This window comes from Leuciscus leuciscus (assembly GCF_965113295.1).
Source record: "Leuciscus leuciscus genome assembly, chromosome: 15".
NCBI classification, from domain to species: domain Eukaryota; kingdom Metazoa; phylum Chordata; class Actinopteri; order Cypriniformes; family Leuciscidae; genus Leuciscus; species Leuciscus leuciscus.
The window spans coordinates 1100757-1118963 of NC_138739.1; positions in this window are offsets into that span (position 1 = coordinate 1100757).

Sequence of the window (18207 nt, forward strand, 5' to 3'; positions counted from 1 at the left end):
TACATAAAACCAATCATTACTAACTATCATTATTGCTATACCACACATTATATGATCATCATAGTAGTTTGCAATGACCATTATCATAAATGCAGTTGCAATTACAGTTATTTCATAAACAGTCCTTTTTGTTCCTTCCATTTCTACTCTCCTGGTGGCAAGTATCATAAGATACATAACCATCAATAGTGTAGAAGAAAATGCTATATACTTTACAGATTGGAGCTCAAGATAATACTTCAGTAAATCACATGCAATAAGTATTATATTAAGTATTTCCAGTCCGATCAAGCTCCTAAGTCCAAAAATGGTTTTTATCTTAGGGCCCTTCGCAACTTGTCCGATTAATATACCTGCCAGATTTAGCCTTTTCTCCAAATTAAATGAGGCTATGTTACATACTGCAATAGGAATTTGCCATAATCCTTGTAACCCCATAAACATTAATATCCAGTAAAGGATCAAAATGACATTGTAGATTATAATTTGAAATTTATTTACCGGCAAGTCAGAGCAAGTTGCATTGGAATTGTTTCCCCAATTTGGTCTGGTCATTGATCCCATGGTCAAATTTCTCAAAGAAAGTTCCTTAGTAGGTTTGATCAGTTCAGTCTGCTGAATTTCAGAAGAATGGAGGGATTTTTACGAGCCCTTAACTTTTTATGTTCTGTACGCTAGCCGCAGGCAGTTCTCCTTCACTCTCATTCTCTGACTCGGAGAAATCAGCTGACAGAGGAATCTTTCTATACTTGGCTTTGTTAGCCAGCTGTTTTAGCTTCCTACAATGTATGCATATTTTCACTAGTTTGATTAGAATACTTATTATTACAATGAATACTATCGTACCTCCCACACAGTACAGCACGGTTCTTATTATCTCCCATGTGTCTGTCATTATATTCCATACATTTGTGGCCACTGCCTTAATTTTTCCTCCTATATCTTGAAATGCTGTTTTCGCTATTTTTCCGATCAACTTGATTAGCGTTACCTCTGAAGGGCTCCTGGTCTTTGACCAAAAGTCGATTCTATGTATCCAATGCCCTCCAATACTCTCTCCTTCCAAATAGCTGTCAACCGGGTGTAGTAAGTCTTTCCATTCACTTATATAATTAATATAAGGTATAATAGCACATACCTTTCTGATTTGTACCTCTCCTGCCATTTGTTTTAGGATCAAGGGGGTGATTTTCAAGTTCTCTCCTGCCCAGAGAGCGCCTTCCATGGCTTCAAAGTTGCATGACATGTGATTCCTATCAATGCCTCCCTTTGTCTTCCTAGCCCCATAAGACTGAAAGATGGGGGCACCAAAAGTTGCATGCTTCCAATTGTTAAATAGGTCCCCAGTGCATAAATATTTTGTCTCTACTCTATCACTCCAAAATTCTATTTTCTTTGTATCCATTCTTTGACCTACCATCAATACTTCTGTTCCTAAATCAAATTCTTTAACACACTTCATGTTATAAGCTAATCTCTTTCCTTTTGAAGATTTTACTATATTTATCTCTTGTCGTCTAGTACATGGCTCTCCATACCAGTCTGTGACATTCCATCTTTTGTTGAAATTTCCTTTAGTAGGTCTGATATATATTTTACTCCGAGTCCCCCACGAGTAACTATCTGGATCAGATACTTTTAAATAGTAGCCACTTTCCCATTGACCAATCTTCTGTGATTTATAGGAGTTTACAATTTTGTGTGAACCTAGATATTTCATATGCACTGGCCAAATAAGATCAACTTCTTTTTTCCCAGTATGTTCATCCTTTATGTCTTGATGTCTTCCGTGGTATCTTACGTAACCATTAGGTCTTTTAGTAATAGTGTAATGTTTTAAGGCTTCCCCTCCCTGCATCATGTACAGCAACAATGCACTCCTGTATTGTTGATCTATTACTTTCGTTGTCAGGTATTTTGCTATTCCCGATAATGTTATAAATTTTTCTGGAATACCTGCATTCGAAAAATATTCTAGAGTATATGGATGTCTATAGTTACCATTTGCTCTTTTCTTTCCCTCTAGTGTGGCCTTCACGGTCCATGTAGTTCTATCTGTTTCACTACCTGTCCCTTCTGTGAAATTATAATTTTTCATTATCCATTTACGCCATATAGTAATAGTGTCTTTTTCATATTTTTCCATAAGGGTTTGATTCCAGGGAGCTTCAGCTTTTATGACACAATACCAAACTTTCTTCTCTGGGTTCAATTTACGAGCACACTGTTTTTTGTGATCAATAGTTGACCTGTCTTTGTTACTCGGCCAAACCATCTTCCCTAACCATGGACAACCTGGAACTTTATGGCACATAGGCGTAGCTCGAGGCTTATTGTAGCAGTTTATCCACTCTGTGGTTTTTGCAGGAATTATTGGTTTGGTTTCATGGATTGAATGAATTATAGTTTTGTCTCCGAACTCACTCATACGAATCCAACGATCTATTGGTTTTGGCCCTGCGCGTTGCGCTGCAGGTGTTAGTGGACTTGACTTTGGTGACTCCATTTCTCTGGTTTCCTCCATATCATCTGCCACTTCTAAGTCATCTGCAACTTCTAATTTACCTTGGTTCACTTCGTCTAATATTTTTAGTCTCTTTATATTTGCTTTTCCTGTCTCACAATTCCATTCTAAAGTGGAGATTATTTTCCCATATGAATATGTCCACCATACTAGATCGAAGTTTATCACACTAATGTTTTTAGCTGCAGCTTCATCTATTTTCTGCCCTTTTAATAACACGTGTGTTTGATTCAGCACTTCAAGTTTATTCCATTTCATTACGGTTATCCCTCTCTCTGTCATGGGGCCATACTCTGCTACTGATTTTAGAAAACTTCCTTCATTAGTACAATTCCAATATTCTGGATCTATGTCTGCTATCCAGTTTCTCATTACTTTAGCATTATTTTCAGGATTGTATACTACTCCTGGTACAACAGAGATTCACCATCAGTCTTTTAATCATAGATGCATCATTTTCTCGATACTTAATTTTATAACAGGCCTGCCCAGTCATGATAATTTGACTTCTGGACATCCTAGTTATGTCAGTCTCTTTTACTCCCACTTCCCATGCTCTGGTTTCCCAGTTATGTTGTTCAATTAGGAAGTTCATATTTTTAATTTCCGTAATAATCAATTGTTCGGCTGAGCTGCGTTCATACTGTCCCTGTCTTTTTACAAAAATGGTTTGCTTTGGTTCATTTAGATTATGTGAGATAACTCTTTCCCACGCATCTAAACAAGTGATCTGTCCCAATATTTGTCCTAATACGGATCCAATCTCTAGAGGGTCTGTATAAGAGGTATTACCAAGCCCTGACAATTCACAGTATCGATATAGCCATGCTTGTTCATTTTCTTCCATTAATTGGAGTGGATTGCTAACCCATGAGGTCATTATTTTACCCTGGGAAACACATCCCATAGCTAATTTCGATTTCCGGGTTAACCAGACTTCTTTTTTACTGACAGTCTGTAGCCATTTCCGTTCTTCTAGCTTTTCACATCTCTCGCATAGTTCTAGTTTAGAATCTCTAAACGTACACGAACATTTCGAGCCTTGTAAAATAAGTTTTTCTTCACATAAATTACAGGTTCGACAGACACAATTGGTTTCTCCTCGTTGTATCTTTTGAATGACCCATTTTTGTTTACCTAGTCTGCAGTTTCCGCACACTGAAATCTCGCCCAAGGCGCAGTGGCCGATTCTTTTTTCCGGATTATACCAGGAAAAAAGGTCATGTTCTCCCATGCTAGGGAGTGTTTTTAAGCTCATTTTGGACGGTCGAGACTCATTCGGACCTTCCCAAAGTAATTCTGCCACATCTGTTGCTTCACAAATACAACAGCTTGTGAATGGTATCAATCTACTAATAGTACCATCAGGACAATCTTCATGCCATTTTTTCACTCTTAGCAGTGCATATGCTTCATTTTGGCACCTGACCCATCCTGTTTTTGATTCAATAATGGACTCAAATACTACCTTCTTCATGATTATGCCTTAATTAAGTCCCTCAAAGACCAAATTCCGTTGTTTTCTAATTGTACAGTAGTATTCGAAGTAACTTTTATAACCGTATCCACGGTTCCAGTTTTCTGCCTAAATCTTTTACCTCTGATTTTATGCAGTATTATTACTTGATCGCCTACCTTAAATGGATTGGCGCTAAATTTTTCCTGCTCAGGCTGATCTTCGATTTTGAGTTCACTCGGTTTGATTCTGTAATTTAGAAAATGTGTACATTGATTAATCAACGTATCCCATTCGCCCACCTTTTCGTTCTTGATGAAAAATTGTTTACATCTTTTAACAGCGTTTTCCGCTATCCCATTGCTTTCTGGTCGATATTTCACACTTTTTATTAATTTGACTCCAATTGAATCACAATATTCTTCAACTTCTCGTCCTGTAAGGTTCGGTGCATTATCCCCTCTAATTCTTTTAGGTGGTCCCCGAAATCTTATCCATTCCTTAAGTGCTTCTACGACTACCGAGCCAGTAGCTTGTTTGCATGGGTATATCTGTAGAAAATTAGAACAGTTATCTACTATTACTAAGAAGTAACAGTTCCTTAATTTCGTCTGTGGTCTGACTGGTCCACCCCAGTCCAAGGAAACTTCCTCATTCTCTTTATCTGTTTTAATTGCTCCATAATCATTATACCTGCTGGTCATGACTTTTCTACATTCAGGACATTTTTTCCTGATTTTCAGGTAGGTTGTTTTTAGATTTTGTATGTTAAGCCCTGTGGCTTTACAATACTTTGCCATATAAGATAGGCTTGGATGCATTAAGTCCATGTGCAGTTTTTCAACAATATTATTTTCACTTGTCTTAGTGATAGCTTTAATAATTTTTGTTGTTCGAACTGTCTTATGTCTAATATATTTGTCTACCTCTGCATTACCTTTTGCAGCTGATGTAGTTTGCACTGTGTGACTGCTTTGGTGTAGCACCTGCGGTTTAACTTCCTCTAATAATATCGCTATTTCCTTCCATAAACTGTCCTGTTTTAATGGCTTTCCTTTAGCAGTGCAAAAGCCATTCAGTTTCCAAGTGGCAACATACTCAGTTAGTGCTTTGTAAACATAATGACTGTCCGACACAATAATCGATTTCTTTGTCCCTGTCGCTTTCATATGCCTTAGGGCTTCCACTACGGCTTTCACTTCAGCCAGTTGTGCTGAGTCTTCATTAGACAATTGCCCCTTTTGTTTGAAAACTATTTTTCCTTTTTCCTTTCTAATGAAGCCCCACCAAACTTCCTCATTTTCTTTAGAGCCATCTGTAAAATAACAAATATTAGCCCCTTTAGGGATTTCTGTTATTTTGTCTTTTTTGTTAAGTTTACTTTGGCCAAAGATAATTTGAGTATCCTGCAACAATTTACTCCACTTTGCCCATGTAAATTGATGAATTTTAGGTGCTTCGCTCACTAGGTTTTTAGATTCCCTCACTAGCTGAGTGATGCCATCACCTTTTGATTCTACAATTATTTGTTGCTTCAGGGCTAGTGTTTTTATTGGTATCAAGCATTTAGCAATACTAGCTAAGATGTCAGCTGCTGATTTTGGTTCCTGTTTCAGCTGATTAGCAGGTTTTGGGTATGACATGAACTGTATTGGATTTTTCCTATCTTTTTCGTTATACAATACCAGTTCTATTTCATCCGCAGTATTTTCAACACTTACTACCAATTTTTGATCTGGTTCTCGTCTCGCTATTTTACCTGAGGTTAATGCTAAATCAATTAATTGTAGCCTAATATCTTCCAATTCATTGCTCCAATAAAATTCATTTCCTTTTGTGGCTCCATAAAGAGGTTTAGCTAGTTTAGCGTTGTCAGGGTTTGGGTAGGTGGAAGTAGCGAGGACTCACGTGCAGATCGAATGGGCTTTTATTAAGCATAAAATAAAACAAATACAAACAAAACTACCCCGAGGGGGAAAAACAAGACAGACTAGACTTGACTCAGCTTGACTTGACAGCAGGGAAACACACAGCATAGATACGACGACGAACCAGCACAGGACTGCAAACACAAGGAGAATAAATAGGGAGAGCAAACAAAGCAGGTAACGAGGGAGGACAGGTGGGGAAAATGAATAGGTAACAAGGTGGGCGGGGTTAGACAATCGACTAGAGAGCACATGGCACAAGGAAACACATGACAAGCCATGTGCTCACAACAAACAGGACTAGAACGCAAAACGAGACATGAACACGCAGCTAGTGAAAACTCATAAGCCACGTGTTCACACAAAACATGACAACATGAAAGCACACAGCCAGTGAAAAACAAGCTGTGTGCTACACAGCACAAGACAAGAAAAAACACATGCAGACAGAAGAGCGCGCGGCTCGAGCGAACTCGAAACCGCACGCGCTCACGTGACAAGACAGAGCGCACGAGAACAAGCGAAAGCTCATTCCGTGCGCTCACAAAAGAAAACAAACACGCGGAGCATTGATGTCCGAATCCCGACACAGAACCGAAACCTAACCAGACAGACGTGTCGGGATCCAAACACCACGCCCCGCACATATAACAAGGCACGTAGACAAGTGAGTGCACGGCCCGAGCGCGCTCGGAACCGCGCACTCACACAGAGACGAGACAAAACAGGGAGTGTCAGAGCTCTGTCACAAAACCAAGAAATTAACTAGACCGAAGTGACAGAACCCTGACACTACCCCTCCTCCAAGGGACGCCACCTGGCGTCCCAAAGCGGGACATCAAAAACAAGACAGGAACATGACAAGACAACTCACCAACAGACAACACAAGACAGGAAGATCAAGACACAGAGACAAAGTGGGGAGGGAGGGAGGGGAGCCAAGTCAGAGCCAGCAGGAACATCCACAAAGTCAAAAAGAGGGACCAGGGAGGGACGGGCGGGTTGAGCCAGGGAGGCTCAGACAGATCTGGGGTCATGGCAGAAGACCAGGGTGGAACCGGAGGGACAGACCAGGGAGATTCCGGCGGGTCTGGAATCCTGGCTGAGGACCAGGGCGGTGCTGGAGGAACTGACCAGGGAGATTCCGGCGGGTCTGGAATCCTGGCTGAGGGCCAGGGCGTTGCTGGGACCTTGGGTGGCATCGACAGGACAGGTTGCAAGGGCAGAGCCATCAGGGCAGGCGGAGCAGGCTGGCCAGGCTTGGGAAAGACAGGGACTATAGTGAGGAAGGCCATATAAGGAGGAGCAGGCTGCTTGGCGACGGCTTCCGGGCTGGCAACGGGCTCTGGGACCGCTTCCGGGAGCTTGGCCGAACCCGGCATGACTGGGAGCATGGGTGGCGCCGGCAGGGCAAGGAGCTTGGGTGGCGCCGGCAAGGCCAGGAGCTTGGGTGGCGCCGGCAGGGCAAGGAGCTTGGGTGGCGCCGGCAGGGCCAGGAGCTTGGGTGGCGCCGGCAGGGCCAAGAGCTTGGGTGGCGCCGGCAGGGCCAGGAGCTTGGGTGGCGCCGGCAGGGCCAGGAGCTTGGGTGGCGCCGGCAGGGCCAGGAGCTTGAGCGGGGCCGGCAGGGCGAGCAGCTTGAGCGGAGCCGGCAGGGCGAGCAGCTTGAGCGGAGCCTGCAGGGCGAGCAGCTTGAGCGGGGCCGGCAGGGCAGGGGGCCTGGACGGCGAGTCAGGGATAGCAGTCACCTCTGGGACGGTCCCCGGGCCCGGAGCCACCGGACAAGTCGTTGAGGAGGCCTTTCTTTTCCTCTTCCGTCTCCGGACCACAGACACAGGGACCACTGGAACTGGAACCACTGGAACTGGAACCACCGGACTCGGGACCACCGACACTGGGACCATCGGAGCAGGAACTGGGACCACTGGAACTGGAACCACCGGACTCGGGACCACCGACACTGGGACCCCCGACACAGGGACCACCGGAACGGGAACTGGGACCACTGGCCTTGAGTGAGCAACAGGAGCCCTCCTTCTCTTCCTCCGTTTCCGTGAGCAAGGTGGTGCTGCTGCAGTCTCAAGAAACGCCACAGGGGGCGCTGAAGTCTCTTCAGCCGCCAGTGGGGGCGCTGCAGCCCCTTCAGCCGCCAGTGGGGGCGCTGCAGCCCCTTCAGCCGCCAGTGGGGGCGCTGCAGCCCCTTCAGCCGCCAGTGGGGGCGCTGCAGCCCCTTCAGCCGCCAGTGGGGGCGCTGCAGCCCCTTCAGCCGCCAGTGGGGGCGCTGCAGCCCCTTCAGCCGCCAGTGGGTAGGAGGCAGATGAGGCGGAACTGTTCTTCCTCCCTCTCCCCGAAGGGGTCATCGGAGGACTGGGGACCTGGCAGCTTGTGAGGTGAATAGGAGGTGGGCCAAGAGGTGGAAGGCCTCCCTCCTCACCACGGTTGTATACGTACCCCACAAACTGCCAGAATGAAAGAATCCCCAGCATTCCCATCTCCCAGGCAGGGACAGGCTCATTAAGGCCGTTGTTGAAAATGTCCTTGAGCGCAGTGTTGTTAATGTCAAGCCCCTCCGCAGTGATGACAAACTGGTGGGCAAACTCCTTCACTGTAGACACCCCTTGGCGAAGAGAAAAGAGCTTGCCATAGTGCTTCATCGTCTGACAAGTGGAGGGGCAAGCACTGGGAGATGGAAACAGGAAGATGACCATCTTTCTGCTGAGTCCTCTGATGGCTGGTTCGTTCTGTCAGGGTTTGGGTAGGTGGAAGTAGCGAGGACTCACGTGCAGATCGAATGGGCTTTTATTAAGCATAAAATAAAACAAATACAAACAAAACTACCCCGAGGGGGAAAAACAAGACAGACTAGACTTGACTCAGCTTGACTTGACAGCAGGGAAACACACAGCATAGATACGACGACGAACCAGCACAGGACTGCAAACACAAGGAGAATAAATAGGGAGAGCAAACAAAGCAGGTAACGAGGGAGGACAGGTGGGGAAAATGAATCAATAATCAGGTAACAAGGTGGGCGGGGTTAGACAATCGACTAGAGAGCACATGGCACAAGGAAACACATGACAAGCCATGTGCTCACAACAAACAGGACTAGAACGCAAAACGAGACATGAACACGCAGCTAGTGAAAACTCATAAGCCACGTGTTCACACAAAACATGACAACATGAAAGCACACAGCCAGTGAAAAACAAGCTGTGTGCTACACAGCACAAGACAAGAAAAAACACATGCAGACAGAAGAGCGCGCGGCTCGAGCGAACTCGAAACCGCACGCGCTCACGTGACAAGACAGAGCGCACGAGAACAAGCGAAAGCTCATTCCGTGCGCTCACAAAAGAAAACAAACACGCGGAGCATTGATGTCCGAATCCCGACACAGAACCGAAACCTAACCAGACAGACGTGTCGGGATCCAAACACCACGCCCCGCACATATAACAAGGCACGTAGACAAGTGAGTGCACGGCCCGAGCGCGCTCGGAACCGCGCACTCACACAGAGACGAGACAAAACAGGGAGTGTCAGAGCTCTGTCACAAAACCAAGAAATTAACTAGACCGAAGTGACAGAACCCTGACAAGCGTATCCTGGTATCAGATCCCTGATAAAATTCATTTGTCCCATGAAACTTTGTAAACTTTTTAGGCTTTTCGGGCTGTTTTGTCTCAAATCCTCCAATTTTTCTTTGGTAGTTTTTGAGAGTCCTCGATCCATCCCTGTCGTAGCAAAGCCTAAAAAATCCACTTCCTCTTTACCTATTTCGATCTTTTTGTAACTGGGCTTAAAACCTGCATTTATCAGTCTAGTTAACACTTCATCCAAGATTTTCAGGTGTTCACCTGGATCATCGTTTATAATTAAAAGGTCGTCAATATAAACTGTTACCGGCAAACCTGTCATTAGCGTGACGACAATAGACTGGAAGGCGTTTGCGGAATTTAAATATCCTTGCGGAAGCCTTGTGAAACAATAGGCTTTCGATCGGCAGGTAAACGCAGTTTTAGCCATACTATTTTCAGTTAATGGAACTGTCCAGAAACCGTTGGCTAGGTCAATTTTAGTCAAAATTCTACCTTTAGGTAAACCATTAGTTACATCTTTTCCATTAATTAAGTATCTCCTGTCTGGTTCTGATACTTTATTCAAAGATTTGAAATTATTAACGACGCGGTAAGAATTATCAGGTTTAATCACGGCCTGAAGCGGTGAATTAGTGATAGGGTTTTCTATTTCTTTAATAACTCCTAATTTTTCTAATTCTTTAATAGTTTCTTCAATTTCAGGTAAAGCTTTTTTATTAATTGGGTATTGCCTTTGTGGTTTATGCACACCTCCCTTTATTTCATATTCATATTCTTTACCTAAAAGGCCTACATCATTCTTAAATTTAGCTGCACCACCTTTATGTTTTTCAAGAATTTCTCTCAATTTGTTTTTATCAAGCATGGTTTCTCGCACCATTCTGGATATTTCCCCTTTGAGGTCGACCATTTTCATCCATCTGACTGTTAATTCTTTATTAATTTTACCTACAATTTTAGTTGCATCCTGTAATGTCATCAGATTCTCTGATTGATTGGGAATAATGGCTATGTCTTTCCACATATACCAGTCAGTATCAATTGGACCTTGAGTTTTATTAAAACTGTATACCCTCATCATGCCTTTTTGTTTAATGGCATCCTCAGGTAAGTCAGTAAGGCAGCTAATCTCGGCACCTGTATCCAGAATAAATGTTCTACCATTGTAATCTATATAAAAGAAACCTTCATGTTCTTTAATTAGATCAGATTGGATGGTCGCTTTTCCTTCGGGGATGTCCTATTTTTGTGCTTTTTCAAGCTTGTTGTTTCTCACATATTTAGGTTTAACCTGTCCAGAACTGTACGATTTTTCTACAGTCGCTTTTTGTTTGGCTCTCTGTTCTCTGATTTTGTTTTGTTGTTCTGGAGTTAACCTGTCCCATTCTTCTTTAGAGACATATGTAGGGCTGGTTTGCTTACTGGCATTTTTAATAAATGGTGGTCTTTGTTCCAAGTTAGGCTTTCTCTGCACTCCTCTATTCTGAGATCTGCCTCTTCTCTGGAAATCAGTAGGTCTGAATTGGTCCCTTTGTTCTCTGAAACTTTTGGACTGCACTACATATTTAGGCCCTTGCTGTGCATAATGGCCTTGGGCTTTGAGTCTCTCAGACCGTCTCAGACCTTGTTGTTTAACATCTCCTTGGTAATTAGAATCTTGATTACCTTTTTTCTCTGCCTCATGTTTGGACCTCCTATCATACCTTACCGCAAAAGTCTGTAATTCCTCCCATTTAGTCTCATGTCCACAAAATTTTAAGCGTTGAAGACCTGGAAGATCTTTTTCAAACTGCAGCAATTCTTCCACAGTTTGGGCTGGGTCTTTTCCATCATGGGCTCTATTTTTGCAGAATATTAAAAGTCCTGTGATTTTTATTTCTCTCAGTCTTTTGTCATACGTTTCTTTTTTAGTTTCCCCTGAAATGTTTCTCTTATGTAAGGAAACATCATTAATCCTTATATTTATACTCAATAGTTGATTAATCATCAGCTCTATATCCTCATCATGAATATTAAGCCTCTTGCCTAGTTCCACTATTTTCTGACAACTTCTCATGTTATCTTTCGGATCTAGTTTCATTCCATTGAACATTCCTATTTCTGTGGCTGTTATTGTATGTTTAGGTCTCGCCCTATTTCTCCTTTCATGCCCCTGGTCAGATACTTCTTCCAAGCAAACAGACTCACTCGACACAGATTCGTCATAATAGTCACATTGTTCTCTATAAGTCCCCCTCATCTGAGGGCTTCTTTCTTCCTGTTTAATTTTCATCACAGAGGAGGCTGCTATCTCGGCTAAGTCTATGCCTAGGCCCCCTCTGGGCCTATGTTTTTCCTTTTCTTCCTCATAATAGAGGTTATCATCTCCTATCATCTTATTTCTTGTTGAAATTTCAGGTAACGGTCTCCTATAATAAATAGGGTTTTTTGATTCATTCAAAACTTCTCTTCTGAGTTCAAATATATCACCCATTATAGGGTCCCTACCACTTCTTCCTCTGTTTTCTGACAGGGTCAAGCGGAGTAATAAAGACAGAGCTTTTTGACAAGAGTCTTTTTGTTCTGCGATCATATCCTGCTTAGCTTTTATGCTTGTGTCAGGCATATCCAAAATTTCATCAGATGTTGGGCCTGTTGCAGCTAGAAAAATTCTCTGCATATATTCGGGCTCCTCTCTTTTGATTTTCTCTTTCAGATTATGCCCTGGTTTTGTTAGAGTTTTTCTTCCTGCTAGATCGATATGTTCCCGAGCATAACTACTACTCTTTCTCTCTCGGGACAATGGTCTAGAATTTTTGTGATTAACTCTATTTCTTTGTGGGATGGGTTCATCCCACTGATACACTACACTTCCTTCACCATCCCACTCAGTTTCTTCACCCTCGGTGGTTGTATCCTCACCTCTATTTTTGATGTGGACTGTTTTATTCATACTATTTAAAGTATGAACTAATTCATTTGCCAGTGGAATGTATTGAAGGCCAGGACTAGGTTCCTGGAAGTCTAGTCTTTTTTGAGTGCTAGGGCCAGGTTTTTCTACATCAGAAAAATAAATTTCTGTATCATGAGAATCCCTGCGCTTTCTCTGAGGCATTACAGTACCATCATACATCACTCTTGTCTTACCATAGTATACTTCTATACTAGGGTCTGTGGTTGGCTTATATGTTACTTCCAAACCAGGATCAAAATGAACTTTAATTTTGTCCCCTTTCATCCTAGTGCTATTAATTCTTTCTATTATAGCCCTCACTTCTGCTGCTGAAGTGCAGATGAATTCCTGTCCATTATTTATCTCATAGTCTCCTATATACCATTCTTCATTTTTTTCTTTAGCAGTTTTTTGCTTTTGAAAATTATCACGTTTAGTTATAGTGATTTGGTATACGGATGCTTGTTGAGCAGCAGGACATACATTTAAATCATTTGGTAGTTGAGCCATTTGAGTCATTTGGGTCTTTTTTATTGGAAATGCAGACTAGGAAAACTGTCTCCCTTTTTTAAGGAATTCTCTCTATGTTTTACAGATACTCACTGGTTCTGCCGCGCGGTTTCGCTTTTTACTTTTTAATAGAGCGTCCTCTATTTTATTTGCGAATTTTCTTTTTGGGTCACTCAAGAGATTGATTTAATATTTATTTTTGTTCCGGGTTACATTATATTAAAGACCGGAGAGCCCCCATGTAATAGTTTATCATGATTAATACCGTTCCAAATTATTTTACGTCCTACCTGGATATATAAATAATCCCGCGGTAACTAAAGAGCCTATCTTTTAGTCATGCTATTTAAGAGTTAGGTGAACAGTCTCTACAAATTCGTATTTTATTATAAAGATAATAAGGATTATAGATATAATAAATTTACCCTTCGTAGTATAAATCTACCTTTTTAGGTACTCTTCAACCGTGTTCGCTCTACAACAATAACCCTGTTGTAAGCTGCCTCTTTGGCTAGGCTATCAATCAATCAAAAGCACACACTGATTATTCATATATCAGAAATAATGCTTACCCTCCTGTCGTGTCTCTCAGTTAGGATCTCCCTGATCCAGAGGAAAGGAGGCAAATACTCAAGAATCCAAGGTCCAGACAAGATGATTTAGAATAAATGTTTAACAATATTTATTAAAAGAATCAAAATTGAAAAGAACACTTGTTACAGATTATCATAGAGTACTGAACTAACAGAGAAATGCTAGCTAGGCTTAATAGCTTCTTGCTGTCCAGATTGCAGGAGTTCTGGATTGTAGATTGCAAGGAAGAGCAATTTGATTTCGTCCAGGTCTCTTCTTTTATAGTCCGAATTGAGAAATCTTCATCATGTTTACTATGAGACACATGACTGCTTGGGTCCTGTGATGACTGTCCAGTCATCAGCTTGCTCTCCGAAGATACAACAGTTCCTTTGTATTGGTGGACAAAGACCCTTGTCACTGTTCCCTCATGTGACTTGAGAAAACCAGCTATGGACAAAAACTCTTTATTCAAAATCTTATTTTTAGATAGTCATGTGTTTTAACAAACCAGCTAGTTCGCTGGGAATACCCTTGGTTATAGGCTTCTTATTGTGGCCCTTCCTTCTCTGACGTCGAGTCTGAAGTGTAGGTGAAGTGAGTGAAATGTCACCCGCAGATGGACCTCCCTCAAAATCCTCAACAACCCAAACGCATCGCCCACCCAAGGGTTTAGCCGATACCTGCCTGGGTTTGACGCGACTTCCCTGCAGCCAGACTCCTTGAGGCAACGGCTGGGACGGTGGGCGCCCAGAGGCAGTTTCGCGGCAACCCCAGGGGGGGGTGTCGACAAAAAACCCATGGGTGGCTCTGCGCCCAGGTTCCTTCAGCACTCCCTGGGGGGTGTCCAACTCCCAGCAGACTGACTCCCTGTGGCAACGGTCGGGACAGTGGGCGCCCAATGTCTTAACTGTCGCACTAAGGAATCAGCCGCAGTGAGCTGCAACACCCCTCATTGAGTTGCCGAAAGGAACCTGGACCCATCGCCACACCGAACCTTCCATGGGACGGAGGACTCAGTCCGCAGGGAGTTTCCCACACGGTTTCGCCAACCGTCCCAAACGTCGCCCACCGAAACCTACCATGGAATACAGTAGAGAGTCCACAGGGAACCATGGCGTTCGGGAACATCACGACACCGTCCCAACCGTCGGCCCGAGGACTCAGTCTGCAGGAAGTCGTGGCACCGTCCCCAAGGGGTGGAGGAAGTTCTGAAATAGATCAAGAAACGACAAAGTCAGTATGCTCAGCATTCTGAATTCAACGCTATCCTAACCCCTGCTTTGCACTGTTGTTTTGAAAATTAAGAAAAAGCACAGGGTGCACTTTCTGCCGTCTCCATGTTTTTTAGGACCTTGGAGACATGAAAACCCTTTTTCAATTTTATTGACTTCATATAAAAGTAGACATTCTAAGAGTTTCTCTTGTATACACACACACAATAAAAACAAAACGTTGTGCCTTTGTAAAATAAAGAATAACGGGGCGCGCTTTCTGCCGTCCGTTTCCTCTCCGCGAACTCGTTTGTTCAACTATGAAATTGGGTTCCTTTTTGTGACCGTTTTTTCTTCATTTTGTTAATCTGTTAATTTAAGTGACATATTTCATGTATAACCCTATTTATTCCTTTTACACATGTACACTTTTATTCTGTTTTTCTCCACTCACAAGCGCCGCAGTCGTTTTAGTTTAAACCACGCCCTCTCGTCTTTCATCTTGTATCCTGTATTGGGGCGTAAATCTATTTAATTACTTCAAGAACACAGCTGTAATCAGCACTTAAAATCTTTCTAGTCACTTTATTTCATCATTTTCACATTAATCACAGGGGAACAAACAATAAGCTGAGGCCCCGATCACACAGAGCGGTTTGTCATTTAAAAACATGGAACGGGGGGGGAAAAAAAACTACAAAGATTACGGTTATAAACACGAGCTTCGGCTAATAGGAAACGAAGGAGGTGTTGCTGTAATTTATAGTACTGACTTCAGTATAACTCAGTGTTGCATAACGCACCCTCACTTCAAAAGCATTATATTTGAATCTAGACCTCTATCTGGTGTAAGTGCAAAATTCCATTTAAGACTTGTGCTGGCTACTGTGTGCAGGCCACCATTGGAATTTACAGACATTCTGAACTCTATTGGAATTAGGTAACATCAGGACTCACTCAATGTCGTAATCATTATATCTAATATTCTCACATGGAATCAATGTTGATTTCATCGCTCTGCGGACACCTCCGGGACAGGTGCTGGTCCTCCATCTGATCTGGATACGGCCCGGATCCAGCTGACTACATGCGCTGTGGTCGTGTCTAGGTGCAGGTCCACCATCTGATCTTGATATGGCCCTGAAAGAAATGGGAAAAGGAAAGAAGGAGGACTGAGTCCACAGGGAGCCGTGGCGACCGGAGTCGTCACGACACCCCCTCACCGTTGCCCAAGGACCCAGTCCCAAACGCATCAATCCCACCCAAGGGTTTAGCCGATACCTGCCTGGGTTTGACGCGACTTCCCTGCAGCCAGACTCCTTGAGGCAACGGCTGGGACGGTGGGCGCCCACCGTCTCAATCATCAGCCCAAGAAATCAGACCAGAGGCAGTTTCGCGGCAACCCCAGGGGGGGGTGTCGACAAAAAACCCATGGGTGGCTCTGCGCCCAGGTTCCTTCAGCACTCCCTGGGGGGTGTCCAACTCCCAGCAGACTGACTCCCTGTGGCAACGGTCGGGACAGTGGGCGCCCAATGTCTTAACTGTCGCACTAAGGAATCAGCCGCAGTGAGCTGCAACACCCCTCATTGAGTTGCCGAAAGGAACCTGGACCCATCGCCACACCGAACCTTCCATGGGACGGAGGACTCAGTCCGCAGGAAGTTTCCCACACGGTTTCGCCAACCGTCCCAAACGTCACCCACCGAAACCTACCATGGAATACAGTAGAGAGTCCACAGGGAACCATGGCGTTCGGGAACATCACGACACCGTCCCAACCGTCGGCCCGAGGACTCAGTCTGCAGGAAGTCGTGGCACCGTCCCCAAGGGGTGGAGGAAGTTCTGAAATAGATCAAGAAACGACAAAGTCAGTATGCTCAGCATTCTGAATTCAACGCTATCCTAACCCCTGCTTTGCACTGTTGTTTTGAAAATTAAGAAAAAGCACAGGGTGCACTTTCTGCCGTCTCCATGTTTTTTAGGACCTTGGAGACATGAAAACCCTTTTTAAATTTTATTGACTTCATATAAAAGTAGACATTCTAAGAGTTTCTCTTGTATACACACTGTAAGAAAAAATGAAGTGGACGTCGAAGATCTCAAAAAATGAAGTTTATTACAGCATAGCAGTGGCAAGGTACACAAAGCACCTTGGATTCAGCGGAGTCCCACAGAATGAATCTCATCCTCTCAGCTCAAACATTTATCCTCTATTTCGTTTGTCTTCCCCCTCTACATGTAAATGAAGCTCTGTTTTTAAGTGTAATTTAAGAATAACAGATTCGTCTTCCCTCTCAACATGAGGCTGAAACTCTGTCTTAAATGTAAATTGAGGATCTTTCCTCTGTGCCCACATCTTTGATGTTCTGTGAAATCAGAACAGCAAAAGGTTAAGGTGACAAGATCTATCTGTAGTGGTCACATCTTTGATCTTCTGTTAAAATAGAACAGGTTAAATGTTAAGGTGACAAGCTATTTGAAGTCCCTGTAATCAAGATGGTTATTGGTTGCCCTCTGTGATACTATTTACATATTACTGAGATTGGATGTAATTGTCTCTATATGATAATTAAGCTCTTTTAAGTGAAGGAACATTTTGATATATATATATTGGAGTGGAAGTTGTTGGGAACAGACCATAATTTCTTATAGACCCCCCTTTGATGCTCTTGGCCCAAAGTAGCATCACAACCACTCTCTTTCCGTAGATAACACCTCCCGAACCTGGTGGGCAGGTGCCCCAGTGGCGGCGTAGCCCTGGCTTAGGTTGTTCCCATCTATGGCCATCAGAGAATCTTACCCGTCTTCGGGATCTACGCCTCCTGCACACTGAGTTATGGCTCTTCTTCACTTGAGCAAAGTTATCATAGTTTGTGATAATGAAATGTATTTTTTTTTTTATTAATTTTTTTTTATACGAGGTAACCAAGAACCATCATATCCACTTGGAACATTCAATATTGATCATGGAATTATCTATAATCTTACGTTTCAGCATGGAACACATACAGCATAACATAATGCACTGACCGATAGATAATAAGAAAGATACATACACATACAGCCGTTTTAAAGGTTACATTCCAAATTAAACTAGAATAGGCCATATCTCCATCATGCATTTGTTTTGCAAAAATCTTGTCTTTCTTCAAGGCCTTGTTGGGCTCTCACAGTAGTGTTCACATCAGTGATGTTAGCATATTGATTAGTTTTGATAACTCAAATAATCAACAATCAATAGACAATATAGTGTGTGTGTGTGTGTGTGTGTGTGTGTGTGTGTGTGTGTGTGTGTGTGTGTGTGTGTGTGTGTGTGTGTGTCATTTTGTGTCCATTTTCTCAGTGTGGACATCCTTTATCCACTTGTTTTCCCTCTATGTTGAAAAACTGCTGTCCATAGTCTCTGAAAAGGTTTGTTTCTGAAATCTCCTCTTGTTTCACTTCTCATTGTCCATTTTTTTTTTTTTTTTT